We start from the raw sequence: 14,079 nt of genomic DNA on the forward strand, positions 1-14,079 counted from the left end.
TTCCTCAGGTAACAGATTTGAGGAGTCATTCTGTGGTTAGTTTAGATCAATAACTCTATTATGAGCAGCAGTGTCTTAGTAAACAAAAATAACTGATTAAAATGAATGTAAAAGCAATTCAGATCAGAGCAGAGAAGACTAACCCCTGAGAGCAAAGACTTGATCTTTCTATCAGTCGTATTAATCACTGTGGTGGATAAAGTGATGAAAGTATCTACTCTGTATTCACCAAACACATCCAGCTCAGATAATCACTCTCTCTCATGCTCTCCAGAGCCTTAATTAATGATACCAGTCATTTCACCTTCACTCACGGATTAACTCAACCAAGGTGAAGACAATGTCAAACCATTCGGCTCAGGATCAGTCCATTCCTGATAAAACCATCCGATTTTACCTGATGTTGCCAATGCTCAATGCATACGCAATCCAAGTCAGAATCCAAGTCTGGAGGATTCTGGATAATCAGGAATGGATTGAACCTAAATGGAGTGATGCTTTTGCAAATGCAGAATTTGTGAACGTTAATTTAACTCTTATTTGGAACAAAAAACACTTGCTACTGCTAACTGGCATCGAATCTAACATAATTATGGTTTTGCAATTCAGCATTTTATGCACAAGACCTCTGGAAATAATGGCAAACCTCAACATGTTTTGGGATAACGCAGGAGGAGCTTTACTCCAGACGTCATAACTGCTCCAGCTAATCGAATCAGATGAAAGTTTAATGTTTAATTCGGATTGAGGCTCACGCTGTGCCAATGACACCGATGTGTCTCACACCGCAGCATTGCAAATCACAGATTTACACATTTATTAACATCAAATGAGCAAATGTGTCATTACTCTGACTAGAAGCATAATGCAAAGCTCTCTGCATGTTTTCAAGGTCATAGCTGATCTCAACAAATACAGACTAATGCAGAATCATATCTTCAGGCTGAAAAAAGGCTCCTCGACCATAATAGAATTTAATAAGATTGATACTTGACCATCTGTGGCTGTGTAACGGAGGCAAGCTAGTAAGAGCTGTGCATGTAAACCTCAGTCCCCTGGCCTCAAGAGGCATGTTAGCGACTGACGCTATGGGCTGCGGTCTCCCATGCTGGAGATGGCGGTTCGAATCCATGACCCAGATTCAAGTGAGGTTTGGGGGGTGAGTCTAACGTAGGCCAGTAAGAGCTGTGCTTGTAAGCCTCACTCTCCTGGCCTCAAGGGGCATGCTAGCATGCTCCCATGTCACAGATGCTGGTTCGAATCCCACTCAGAGCGAGTCGAACAGGACGGTTACATTTGGTGCCGTGACCCGGATTCAAGTGAGGTTTGGGGGGTGAGTCTAAAGTCTAACGTAGGCCAGTAAGAGCTGTGCTTGTAAGCCTCACTCTCCTGGCCTCAAGGGGCATGCTAGCATGCTCCCATGTCACAGATGCTGGTTCGAATCCCACTCAGAGCGAGTCGAACAGGACGGTTACATTTGGTGCCGTGACCCGGATTCAAGTGAGGTTTGGGGGGTGAGTCTAAAGTCTAACGTAGGCCAGTAAGAGCTGTGCTTGTAAACCTCACTCCCCTGGCCTCAAGAGGCATGCTAGCATGCTCCCATGTCACAGATGCTGGTTCGAATCCCACTCAGAGCAAGTCGAACAGGACGGTTACATTTGGGGCCTGACCCGGATTCAAGTGAGGTTTAGGGGGTGAGTCTAAAGTCTAACGTAGGCCAGTAAGAGCTGTGCTTGTAAACCTCACTCCCCTGGCCTCAAGAGGCATGCTAGCATGCTCCCATGTCACAGATGCTGGTTCGAATCCCACTCAGAGCAAGTCGAACAGGACGGTTACATTTGGTGCCGTGACCCGGATTCAAGTGAGGTTTAGGGGGTTGAGTGTAACGTAGGCCAGTAAGTTACAAGAGGCGTGCTAGTGACTGATGCAAGGGGCTGCGGTCTCCCATGCCAGAGACACTGGTTCGAATCCTGCACAGAGCGGTAACATTTGGTGCCGTGACCCGGATTCAGGTAATGTTTAGGGGGTGAGTGTAGCGAAAGCCAGTAAGAGCTGTGAGCTCAAGAGGTGCACTAGAGGCTGCGTCCTTGTTAGAGCCCCTGCGTCCGATGCCAAAGACGCCAGTTCAAATCCTGCTCTGAGCGGGTTAGAGTAGGAAGGGTTACATTTGGTGCCGTGACCCGGATGGGAGTGAGGCTTAGGGAGGTGAGTGTAACAGAGGCAAGCTAGTAAGAGCTGTGCATGCAAACCTCACTCCCCTGGCCTCCAGGGGTATTTAGCGAGAGGCTGAGGTATTTAGCGTCCTTGTTAGAGCGTCCGCTGCCCATGCTGGAGACTCAGGTTCGAATCCTGCTCAGAGTGGGTTGAGTAGGACCGGTTACAGCTGCTAGTGAAAATCAACTGTTGAATCATGCAGATTCAATGCTGCAAAGCCACATCTGCATAAAATAATTTTAAGTGAATAAATTGCATATCAATATTTTCTGGTAAAGCACTCAAAAAATAATTAAATATATGAACATGTCATGTCTTGCCATTTTTCCACCCCTGTAATTTCTTGCCAGCAACATTTTATTGGAAAGGTTGTACCAGACACATTTCTGGCTGAGGATCTGGAACAACTTTCCTTCTGTCAATCAGAATAATTCTGTCTGCACATCAGGATTTAGACACAACCAACAGGGTCAATTGATTATGGATAATTACTGTATATGTGTATCCTTGTCTTTTACTACTGACAACAGTGGTCAAACGGAGAGCAGTGTAATGTGCCCTGTGCCAATTTAAATTGTGAGCGTGGACAGTTTGCCAGAAATGACTTTGGATGGGTGAAAAGATCTGCCAACAGCTTAAGAGGCAGTGTGCAATTAAGACTGAGAAGTTCATTAGGCAATCGAGAGGAAACTCTTCTGAGGGATGTGAATTTTGTTTTGCTACAGTAATATAAAAGTGGTCCTATATTGTGTAATGTTGCTGTTTGAGCATGAAAATGTTGCAAAGCACAAAGTCCCTCCAGTAGGAGTTATTCTCTAAATCAGTGCGCACTGTTTCTGAACTCCCTGAAACGCCTCCATTGTAGTCTTGAGTTTTCTTCCAGGAACGAACACGTCACCATATTCTTCATTTAAATAATTCCCGCCCAAGGCATACGCAAAATAAAGGGATTGGGCTTGGTTGAGTTAGTTCAGGGGTAGGCAAGTTCGGTCCTAGAGAGCCGCTGTCCTGCTGAGTTTAAACTCTGCAGGACAGTTAGTTAGTAGTGTGTTGAAACTCATGGTTATGGTAACGGGTGAGGCAGTTCCCATTCAACATTTCCACTCTTGAAGCAGTTGACCAATCAGACCACCGTGTGCTTTTCAGAAGGCGGGGCTTTATAGAAACAGGAACTAAACGGAGCGTTACTGACAGAATGGGATGAGAGGAGCTGCAACGGTAATGTAAAATATGGGAAGAATAATGTTTTTTGAACATTCAATCATGAAAACCTATTGTAATAGACCTAAAAAAAAATCAAGACTTTGAAAAAGGCCAAAATATGTCTCCTTTAAAGCTCAAAAGATAACTACTAACAAATCATCCCGTTTCCCCACACAGACAGTGGAGTCTTCTGACATCCAACTGCTTCGGGTGAGTACGGCTGCCAGCCGTCCCATCACAACAGAAACGCAGAGCCTGGAGGAGGAGACCGGAAATGCAGCCCAGACACTGACAATCGGAGACGCAGCTGTCTCTCTTCAGCTGGAATTACTGTGGCTTTAAAAGGAACTGAAGGATGAATTGGGGTGAGAGATCTAATGTGCATTTATTTGCATTTGACAGGTGACTGAAGACGGTAAAAAAGATCAGAATGACCTGAAACTACCTCTGAAGATTTGGACCTTTTTTGTAGTAGTTTATTATTTAAATCATTTTTTTCCCCTTTTTTTATTATTTTGGGGTTGACCTAGACACATTCTTGAGAATCACCCTTATAGAGGAAAAAATCAATTAGGCATATTTTTCTATTAACGTGCGAGTTCGTCTCTTCTGTCTTTTTCACTCAGGGCCTTTTCACCCTTCTGCTGCTTCATTAAATGGCTCACACGCCGTCTTTGTTTTTGATAATTATCCAAGGCGTCAGTCATTAATTACACACTCATTTGCATTTGTGCACGCAAACTCCCTTTCCCGATCTCTGCCTGTCAAATGACACAAGCGTTCGCGCGCCGGATGAGTCAATGCTGCTGAATCTGTGACAGGCTGACATGACATTCAATGAATGCAGATTCTCCTTTTCTTTGAAAATCAAAGGCATAATGAAGGGAATGTGTGCTATTGGGAGCCTTTAGATGAGAGGGAAAAAACAGCATGGAATTGAAAGATGATTATAGACAGACACCTTCAACATGTCAACATGAAACAGTTTTTGTAATGTGGTGTATGTACTAGTAAAACAGAATATTCTGGGAGAAAATCACCATAAAGGCAGTATAACAAGTAACCATCATGATTTAAACATACATTTATAAGGCTTTGATATCACAAAACTACGTGCACTGATGGATCATAGCTATTATCAATAGGAACATATTTATTTATTTATTTATTTTAATTAAATCCACATATGAATTTGTGGATATGTGCTTTTGGAGCTGATTGTAATGTTTGTGATAGTGATTTGAGTGTTTGTACAATCTGCACTACATCACAGATGGAACGTCTTCCTGATACACAATCTGCTTCATCCTCTGAGACAAAACGCAGTCAGGTTTTTCTGTACCAATCCATCAGAGACAGAAAGAAACAGAGAGAGAGAAGTTTCTGTTCCTTCCAGAACATTCACATGAGACACATAGTAATCACTGTTCTGGCTTTAACTTAAAACATAAGAGTGAAATGTACAAACAAAAACAAGAACATTAAAAATAGACCCATAGCTGTGTGCTCACAACAAGTCCTCAGAGATCAAGAAGAATATCTATATTTGAAGAAAAGTTGTCTTTGCCTGTGCAGAGATGCTACACTAGTTGTCAGGATGTTGCTGTGCAGTACACTACATGAGTTTTGCTCAGATTTTTGCCCCGATTTGCTGTCTGGATGAGTCAACAATAGATAAATAAATGTTTTTCTCCAAAACACGTTGGCCACAATTATTGGCACCCTTTTATTCAAAACTTTTTGCAACCTCCTTTTGCCAAGACAACAGCTCTGAGTCTTCACCTATAATGCCTGATGAGTTTGGAGAACATCAGAGACCATTCCTTCATGCAGAATCTCTCCAGATCCTTCAGATTCCAGCTCCATGCTGGTGCTTCTTCTCTTCAGTTCACTTCACTCATTTTCCTTAGGGTTCAGGTCAGAGGACTGAGATGGACTTGGCAGAAGCTTCATTTTGTGCTCAGTGACCCATTTTTGTGTTGGATTTGATGTTTGTTTTGGATCATTGTCCTGATGGAAGATCCAACCACAGCCCATTATTGGATTTCTAGCAGAATCGGTCAGGTTTTGATTTTTTTATCTGTTGGTATTTGATAGAATCCATGATACCATGTATCTGAACAAGATGTCCAGGACCTCCAGCAGAAAAATAGGCCCACAACATTAAAGATCCAGCAGCATATTTAACTGTGCGCATGAGGTACTTTTTATCCATGTGTGCACCAAACCCATCTGGTGGGTTTGCTGCCAAAAAGCTCTTTTTTTTAGTTTCATCTGAACATAGAAGCCGGTTGAAGTTCCAATCATGTCTGACAACTGAATATACTGGAGATTGTTTTTGGATGAGAGCAGAGGATTTTTCTTGAAACCCTCCCGAACATCTTGTGGGGATGTAGGTGCTGTTTGATAATTTTTTTTTAGGCTTTCTGAGACTCAAGACTCAACTAATCTCTGCAATTCTCCAGCTGTGATCCTTGGAGAGTCTTTAGCCACTCAAACTCTCCTCCTCACTTCACATTAGGGCGATTTAGACACACGTCCTCTTCCAGGCAGATTTGTAACATGTTTAGTTAATTGGAACTTCTTAATTATTGCCCTGATAGTGGAAATGGGGATTTTCAATGCTTTAGGTATTTTCTTACAGCCACTTTCTATTTTGTGAAGCCCAACAATCTTTTGCTGCACATCAGAACTATATTCTTTGGTTTTACTCATTGTGATCAATGATTAAGGGAATTTGGCCTTAGTGTTTCCTCATGTTTATATTCCTGTGGAACAGGAAGTCATGGCTGGACAATTTCATGCTCCTATGTTTTTATTTAAAATTCACACAAAAGATCCACATTTCTAACTTTCATTCATGGAGATAACATGGACAGTGGCTGCATCTGAAATCGTATACTGTCTTGAGTAGGCATTTATTTTGAATAAGCAATTACTTCATGACCGCTAAAAAAAGTGTGTTCTGCATAGTATGAGTGTGTTTAGTTTGAATGTAATCTGTACGTACTACATTCACCATGCTGTCATTATCATGTGACCTAACAGCGTCAGTTTCACTGCCATTCACAAATCCTCTCCCATGGCCTCATGGGATCATAAAGTGTCCATCGTATGCATACTTCAGAATCTCGCTGAAGTAGTTGGTACTTTCTACCTACTCTTTTATGAGTACTGTGAATTCTTTTGTCACATACAGTTTTTCACCTACTACATAGTAGGGAACTTTGTGATTTCGGATGCAATATTCCATGCATTCATGGTTTAGTGGAATATTGCTGCCATCTACTGGAAAACAAACACTTTTAAGATTAAAATATAGTCTCAGCCTCAGGCGTCACACCCACGGACCATTGGCTGAACGTCTGATGCATATGGCACACTTATCTGGAAACACTTCAGCAGTATCGAAGTCGTCATTTGGTTGGTTGAATTCTACAGGATGTCTGGGAGACGTGTGTGTTGCGTTCTTTAATGGTCCGCTTGTAAACAAATGCCATGACGCCAAACCCCCTTGTAGAATAATGCCATCATGTTTACAACTGTGACAACGAGCGCTTGATTTTCAGAAGTATGTGAAGTTCGCGGCTCCATTGTTGCAGTAAACTTGCACAATGTTCTTCAATGAATAATTTATAGATGCATGCTGGTCTGTTATTGTAGGAACATCGACTTTCATTTTCACGCCCCTAAACATGACGTGGAACAAAACAAACTCTGATTGGTTGCTTTATATGTCAGTCAAATGCCCTCAATTGGGCAGTCCTTAGCCAGTGAAAGCTGCGATAGAGTCCAGACCTTTTGCCTCAACTATTAAAAAAGGTTCAAACATTCACTGATGCTCCAGAAGGAAACACGATGCATTAAGAGCCGGGGGGTGAAAACTTTTGAACCGGATGAAGATGTCACAATTTTTCTTATTTTATTTAAATATCATTGTTTTTCATTTAGTACTGCCCTTCAGAAGCAACAGAAGATACTTGCATGTTTCCCGGCAGAAAAATTAAGCACAATTTACCTTGAAATTTGAATTCAAAAGTTTTCACACCCGACTCTTAATGCATCGTGTTTTCTTCTGGAGCATCAGTGAATGTTTGAACCTTTTTTAATAGTTGAGTTTGAGTCTCTCAGTTGTCCTCAGTGTGAAAACACAGATCTCAAAATCATTCAGTCACTGCTGGAAAGGGTTCAAATATGCAAAAAATGCTTGAAAACTGATGAATCTGCAGGAGCTGGAGGATTTTTCTGAAGAACAGAGCTCAGTTGTCTTTGCCTGTGAACAACCATCACAAAACACAAAAACAGTCGTGGATCATCAGGTAACCACACACAGTATTGAGAATCAATGGTTCACATACTTATGAATGTGGTTATTTTAATAAATTCAGCTATTGTTTTGTCTTGTGAACTAAATGCAAACATTTTTTATGTAAAATATCTTACTCAGGACAGTACTAAACAAAAAATAACATGCATTTTTTATTATCCCTCTTATTTTATTAAAATAATTCTCATTTTCACAGATTCTGCAAGGGGTTCACATACTTTTTCATGCCACTGTAGGTATACATCTTTTCACAAGTTTTTATTTAGGTTTATGTTTAGACATTATAAAATCATTACTATAACACCATAAAATGGCTCTTTGTCAAAATTTAGCATTTTTTGTACTGTAGTATCATTTTATTTTTGCAATTATGACACATTATTAGTCAAACTAGAACATTGTGTTATATGTGTGTATGTGTGTGTTTGTATTTGTCTCCATCGTGAATGTGTTGTGGTGTCACTCCATTTCTGTGTGTGTTCTGCATTGTAGCAGTTTTTTTTTTTTTTTTTGACAAATTATGTAACAGAGAGCAACTTGTCGTCCCACTTTTTCATCTCTTATGAGTGATTTTGTGGGTGAGTCGGGGGTGGGGATGTGTGTGTGTGTGTTTACTCCATCATGGATGAATTGTTCATTTTTGTGTGCTTTGTATCTGACATTTTGACAAATTATCCAACAGAAAACATTTGTGCTGCCACTTCATTTCTGTGTATTTGTATTCTGAGTTGTGGTTGATTTGGTGATTTTTATTTGACAAATTAAAAAGAAAAAAAGTTGATTTTATAGTTTCCCCATTCATTTCTAATGTGGGCTCTGGGGAGAACCCAAACATCCTGAGTGTGACTTTTTTTTTTTCACACTAACATACAACATTTACAATTTATTTTGTAGAGCTATCAAGTGTCAACAAATCCATCTAGTCTCACTTAGGCCGCATTTACATGACATTGTTCAAGTGACCCAATTCAGATTTTTTTCCTTCCATGTGGCACAGATCGGATATGACCCATGAACATGTAAGCAGAAAAAAATTCTGATATTCTCATAGAAATTTCAGGCCTCATTCATGTATGGAAATAAATCTGATATCAATCAGATACATGCATTTGCGTCTTCCATGTAATCGGACAGATCGGATATTCCCGTCAACGCGAGTCGTACGTCATTGAAAAAGTGTCGGTGGAGAATGACGTTAACTCGTGTGGACACCAACCGCAATCACATGACTTTTTTCAATGCCCAGACTACAACATGGGCTCTCGTCTTTTTTTCTCCTCCTCAAAAGACCAATGTTTTACTGACTTTTAAAGAAGGTGCGGAAAGCAAAAGCTTGTACTATCATTTCGTCTGCATCCATTGCAAATTGTGTTCTCTTTACTTCCATTTCAGCCTAAGCTTTTCCAGGTCAGTACATCTACCTTGGGTTGTTTTGTAAATGTAGATATTGGATATGGGTCACTTTTAAAAAAAGATGTAAGCTGGTCATCCAAAAAAAAAAAAAAAAGGATATATTCAACAAATCAGAATTGAGCATTGAGATCTGCAGTGAACATGCGGCCTTAGATGAATTGAAAGTTCAGCAAAGTTCATTTCGGGTCTCCACAGACCTCAACAGTGCATGAGGCAATACAATACAAAGGGATTCTCCTAGAGAAAGATTGTGGGAGATAGTGAGTGTGTCTTAGAAAAGTTCAGAGGACTCACAGGAAATATCAGTGCTCTCTCAGTGCGTCTGTCACGGTCCAATTATGAGCTTTTAATTGTTAGTTTGAGTGACGCATACACCGTGTCCTCTGCTGTTCTCACATATGGCAAAACATGAAGATCTGCCAACAGCAGCCAGACGTTAAGCTGTGTCATGAACACACACATATTGTGTGTTTTTCCTAGATAGCAGTGAGATTCTTGAGGAAAAAGACCCCAGGAAAACTCACACGTCTCTTCTAGTGTATCTCAAATTGGGCTTTGCAAAGATTCAAAAGTCAGAGATCTCAGTATGAACTCAAACTTTTCTTCCGTTTACTATTTTTAGGAGAAACATCTGAAACTAAATTAATAATTAAATGAACCTTCAGAGCTATAAACGAGCAATTTTCCAGAGCAATTTTCTTTTGCACCCCAGTAGATTGTCAAGTCTGACCATCTAGTCTACGTCACTTTGAGTTGAAAATTTTATGTCATGCTCCTCTGATACTTTTCATCTATTTTTCATTATCAGTAAAATATTGTAATGCTTTGTGTTTATTCATTTTAAATGTGACTCTAATATCACCAAAAGCCTATTTTAGAGCTTGATAGTTTTATCAAGCTTTGTGTTGCAGGTTTTTGGTCTTTTCTTTTTCTTTTGCCTTGGCAATGTGAAAAACAACAGAGACTGCAGTCCTGAAAGCTGGTTACACGTTTTAATGAACAGTATTCCACAAAATATTTCACTGACCTACACTTGAAATCCCTTGTTTGTCTCCTGAAATTCTCATGCATGTTTTTTCTTACATTCTGTCTTTTTGCTTTAAAAGCACACTTTTTTTTTTTAATAATAATGTGCATGAAATATTAGAGCCCTGTTGTACTTGCTCAGTCTTTCATGCATCCGATGTGAACATTTTGATGAGTGAATTATTTCAGCTCATTTTAAGAAAGTAAATTGTTCATAAAATGAAGACATTAGCCAGTAAAGATATACAGGAAGAAGACAGCATGTCTCTCCGGCTTTGATCTCTGAATCTACAGACGGATCTGGAGATTAAAAATGTCTTTCCGCAAGCCATAAATTATGTACATTACTCCAGGAACTGACTTACTGAGCCATTCGATCATTATGGTTGTTAATACTTTTCCCTCTGTATTTATAATAATAATCAGCCGCAGATGAAACATGGGCCTGTTATTATGGCACAGTGAGGCTGATGACATTTAATACCGTACTGCAACATGTTCAATAAGCATTATTCAGCAAAAGACACCTCACACTGTATACAGATACACACACACACACACACACACACACACACACACACACACACACACACATACTGTACATATACAGGACCATGATTCATATCAAAGTAAATGTGCATTAACCCTCTGGTGCTCTTCACGTGGCGGTAAAAATTACAGATTTTTTTTCCAATTAAATTAATGTACTATATTTTAGTTTAGTAATGTTTTTTATTTAATATTTTGTATTTTTAGGGGATTTTATGGTACTAAATTATATTTATGCAGTAGTTATAATCAATTCACTTTTTGAGCAACTTAAACTGTCATAAATCTTGAAAGTTTGGTCTCTTTTCAAAGATGACACTTGGCAGATTATTATATATAAGTAAAAAAAAAAAAAAAAAAAAAAAAACATTTAAAAAAGTGAACTTAAAGGATTAGTTCACTTTCAAATTAAAATTTCCTTATAATTTACTCACGTTTATGTCATCCAAGATGTTCATGTCTTTCTTTCTTCAGTCGAAAAGAAATGAAGGAAAACATTCCTGGATTATTCTCCTTGTAGTGGACTTCAATGGGCACCAAACGGTTGAAGGTCAAAATTACAGTTTACAATAATCCCAGACGAGAAATAAGGGTCGTATATAGAGAAACCATCACTCATTTTCTAAAAAAATAAATAAAATGTTTATACATTTTATCCATAAATGCTCATCTTGAACTAGCTCTCTTCTTCTTCTTTGAATTCTGGCAGTGTAGACACTGCTAAGTGTATTACTGCCCTCCAGAGGACAAAGTTTGAACTAAATTGTCATATATAATATGCTAGTGCAAGTATATAAAAATTAGTTCAAACTTTGACCTGTGGAGGGCAGTAATACATTTAGCAGTGTCTACACTGCCAGAATTCAAATAGAGAAGAAGAAGAAGAAGAAGAAGAAGAAGAAGAAGAAGAAGAAGAAGAAGAAGAAGAGAGCTAGTTCAAGATGAGCATTTATGGTTAAAATGTGAAAATATATATATATATATATATATATATATATATATATATATATATATATATTTTTTTTTTTTTTTTTTTAGAAAATGAGCGATTGTTTCTCAAGATAAGACCCTTATTCCTCGTCTGGTATCGTTTAAAGCTCTTTGAAGCTGCACTAAAACTGTAATTTTGACCTTCAACCGTTTGGGCTCCACTGAAGTCCACTATATGGGGAAAAATCCTGGAATGTTTTCATAAAAACCTTAATTTCTTTTCGACTGAAGAAAGAAAGACATGAATATCTTGGATGACATGGGGGTGAGTAAATTATCAGGAAATTTTAATTTGAAAGTGAATCCTTTAAAAAAAGTGATAGAATTTCATGTTTATTGTTATGAAAAATGCACAAAAATACTATTTTCAATATTTTATATCTTTTCGAATCATGTCCTTGATTTTTTTCTAAAACCTTTACCAAGGTAGAAATAAAACATTTTAAAAAAACAAAACGTAACATTTTTTTCAGTCAAAAATGAACGAAGAGCACCAAAGGGTTAAACATGATGTTATTTAACATTACTTGATCAACATCCATAACTAAGAGTGAAATTACAGGTTGATAAAAATATGCTGCATTATTATGTTAGCATGAGTATGAAAGTACTGCATGCATCTTGGAAATGAATAGTTATTTTACATTTTGGGTTAATTATTTCTTCTATTTCTTTCGTATTGCAATGTGGGATACAGCATTCACAGTATGTTTTTATTGTTTTAGTAGGTTTTCGGGTATTTCATACCTGCAAAAACCATATAATGGTCAAATTTGAGGACTAGTTAACTCTAGAGATGATGGTAATTCTAGTAAGAGTTGAGAAAATCGCATGCTCCGACAATCAGCTGAAAAGCTCATTGGTAAATTCGTCAGACTCGGCCAATTACACACAATCCAACTGGCACCAACAAATCGTTCATCATCACGGCCACCGTCTCACTTGAGCGTTTCAGAGACAAATGCTCGCACACATACACGCATGCTAACTCGCCGCCTAGATTAAATCAGGCCATTTCAGTCAGAAATCCATAATAAATTACATATCAGACTTCAATGCAATGTCATTGATTCCAGTCATACCGTGATAAACTACCAGCCACCAGGCTCAGAGTGATATCATTTCACCGTATCTAACCAGAAATACATCCATCTGCACTCATAGCTAGCAAGATGACAAATTGTTATTAAAAATTAATTGCATTAATTGCACCCCTCACAATAATTTACCCTGGATCTTGTTCACGAACTACCTGCAGTCCAACTTATTGAGTCACGATGCAATAATGATACTGTGATTCATTGCAATAAATTATCATCACGTAGTTAGATAGGCAATACCCAGCTCTAGTATAGCACTGTATATTTAAATTTTATGCAAATGAGGCTCATTATAGAATGTACTGTATTAGCAAATGTCAGTTGTGCAAGATTCAGAGTTGAGTGTGACTTTGAATCAAATTCAAAACACAGGAAGTTGAATTGGAGTGACCGGAATATACTGAGTTGTAATTCAAAGAAATTCAACACCGTGAATGCATTTGGGGAAATTAAGTGTTCTTGCTTCTTTGCGTCTTTCTGAAAGCCTTCAAACTTTAAAACAAAACTTAAAATTGTACTAAGGCGGTCAAGCCAACATTTAGAGTTTGTCTTTTGGGGGCTTTTTTTGTTGTTGATGTTGTTCTACTCCCTTAAATTCAAATTGGAATTATATTCCCAGGCTGCTACTGCTACTAGGTTGCTACTTAAAATTCAATTAATATTCAGGAAATTTAGCATTTAAAGAGGACCTATTATGCCCCTTTTCACAAGATGTAATATAAGTCTCTGTTGTCCCCAGAATGTGTCTGTGAAGTTTCAGCTCAAAATACCCCACAGATCATTTATTATAGCTTGTCAAATTTACCCCTATTTGTGTCCCTTTAAATGCAAATGAGCTGCTGCTCCAGAAGAGGGCGGAGCTATAACAACTCATACTCAACAAACAACAAAGCTGGAGAATCTCACACAGCCAAAATGACGAAGGTGTTCAGCCTTACATTGTTCAAACCGGAGTCGACACTGATGGAGAGACTCAGGAAGAAGTTACAACTTTTAGAATGAAACTGGACGTTTCTGAATGGTTAGTGGATAAATTTATGCATTGCTGTGGAGTTGATTCAACTCATCCACTAGCATGTGCCGTCATGTTAGTCTTTTGTGCAAATCCAGCGTTGAATTGACCCTCGTTTGTGAAGCAGTCAACTCTTCCTCTTCTCTAAAGCAGCCCAACATGGCCCCGCCCCCTTTGTTGTGTGTTCTCAGGGGTGGGGTTTATGTAAATTTTAGGGTTAGTGATGTCACCAACCCAGGAAGAAG

At 38.7% G+C, this 14,079-nt stretch overlaps 1 protein-coding gene and 1 long non-coding RNA gene across 3 annotated transcripts in view; one reads left to right on the top strand and one right to left on the bottom strand.

The window, feature by feature from the left end:
* LOC125278527 overlaps window positions 1-14,079 on the top strand; it is a 111,873-nt gene that overhangs the window by 27,184 nt on the left and 70,610 nt on the right. For both annotated transcript variants that reach the window (XR_007187163.1, XR_007187164.1), the window contains exon 2: window positions 3,595-3,782. This is a non-coding gene — a long non-coding RNA (uncharacterized LOC125278527). The remainder of the gene's footprint in view (window positions 1-3,594; window positions 3,783-14,079) is intronic.
* Window positions 1-14,079, bottom strand: part of tmem121ab (transmembrane protein 121Ab) — a 55,341-nt gene that overhangs the window by 20,580 nt on the left and 20,682 nt on the right. The gene's annotated exons all lie outside the window — the stretch shown is intronic.

This window comes from Megalobrama amblycephala, linkage group LG11 (genome assembly GCF_018812025.1).
Source record: "Megalobrama amblycephala isolate DHTTF-2021 linkage group LG11, ASM1881202v1, whole genome shotgun sequence".
NCBI classification, from domain to species: domain Eukaryota; kingdom Metazoa; phylum Chordata; class Actinopteri; order Cypriniformes; family Xenocyprididae; genus Megalobrama; species Megalobrama amblycephala.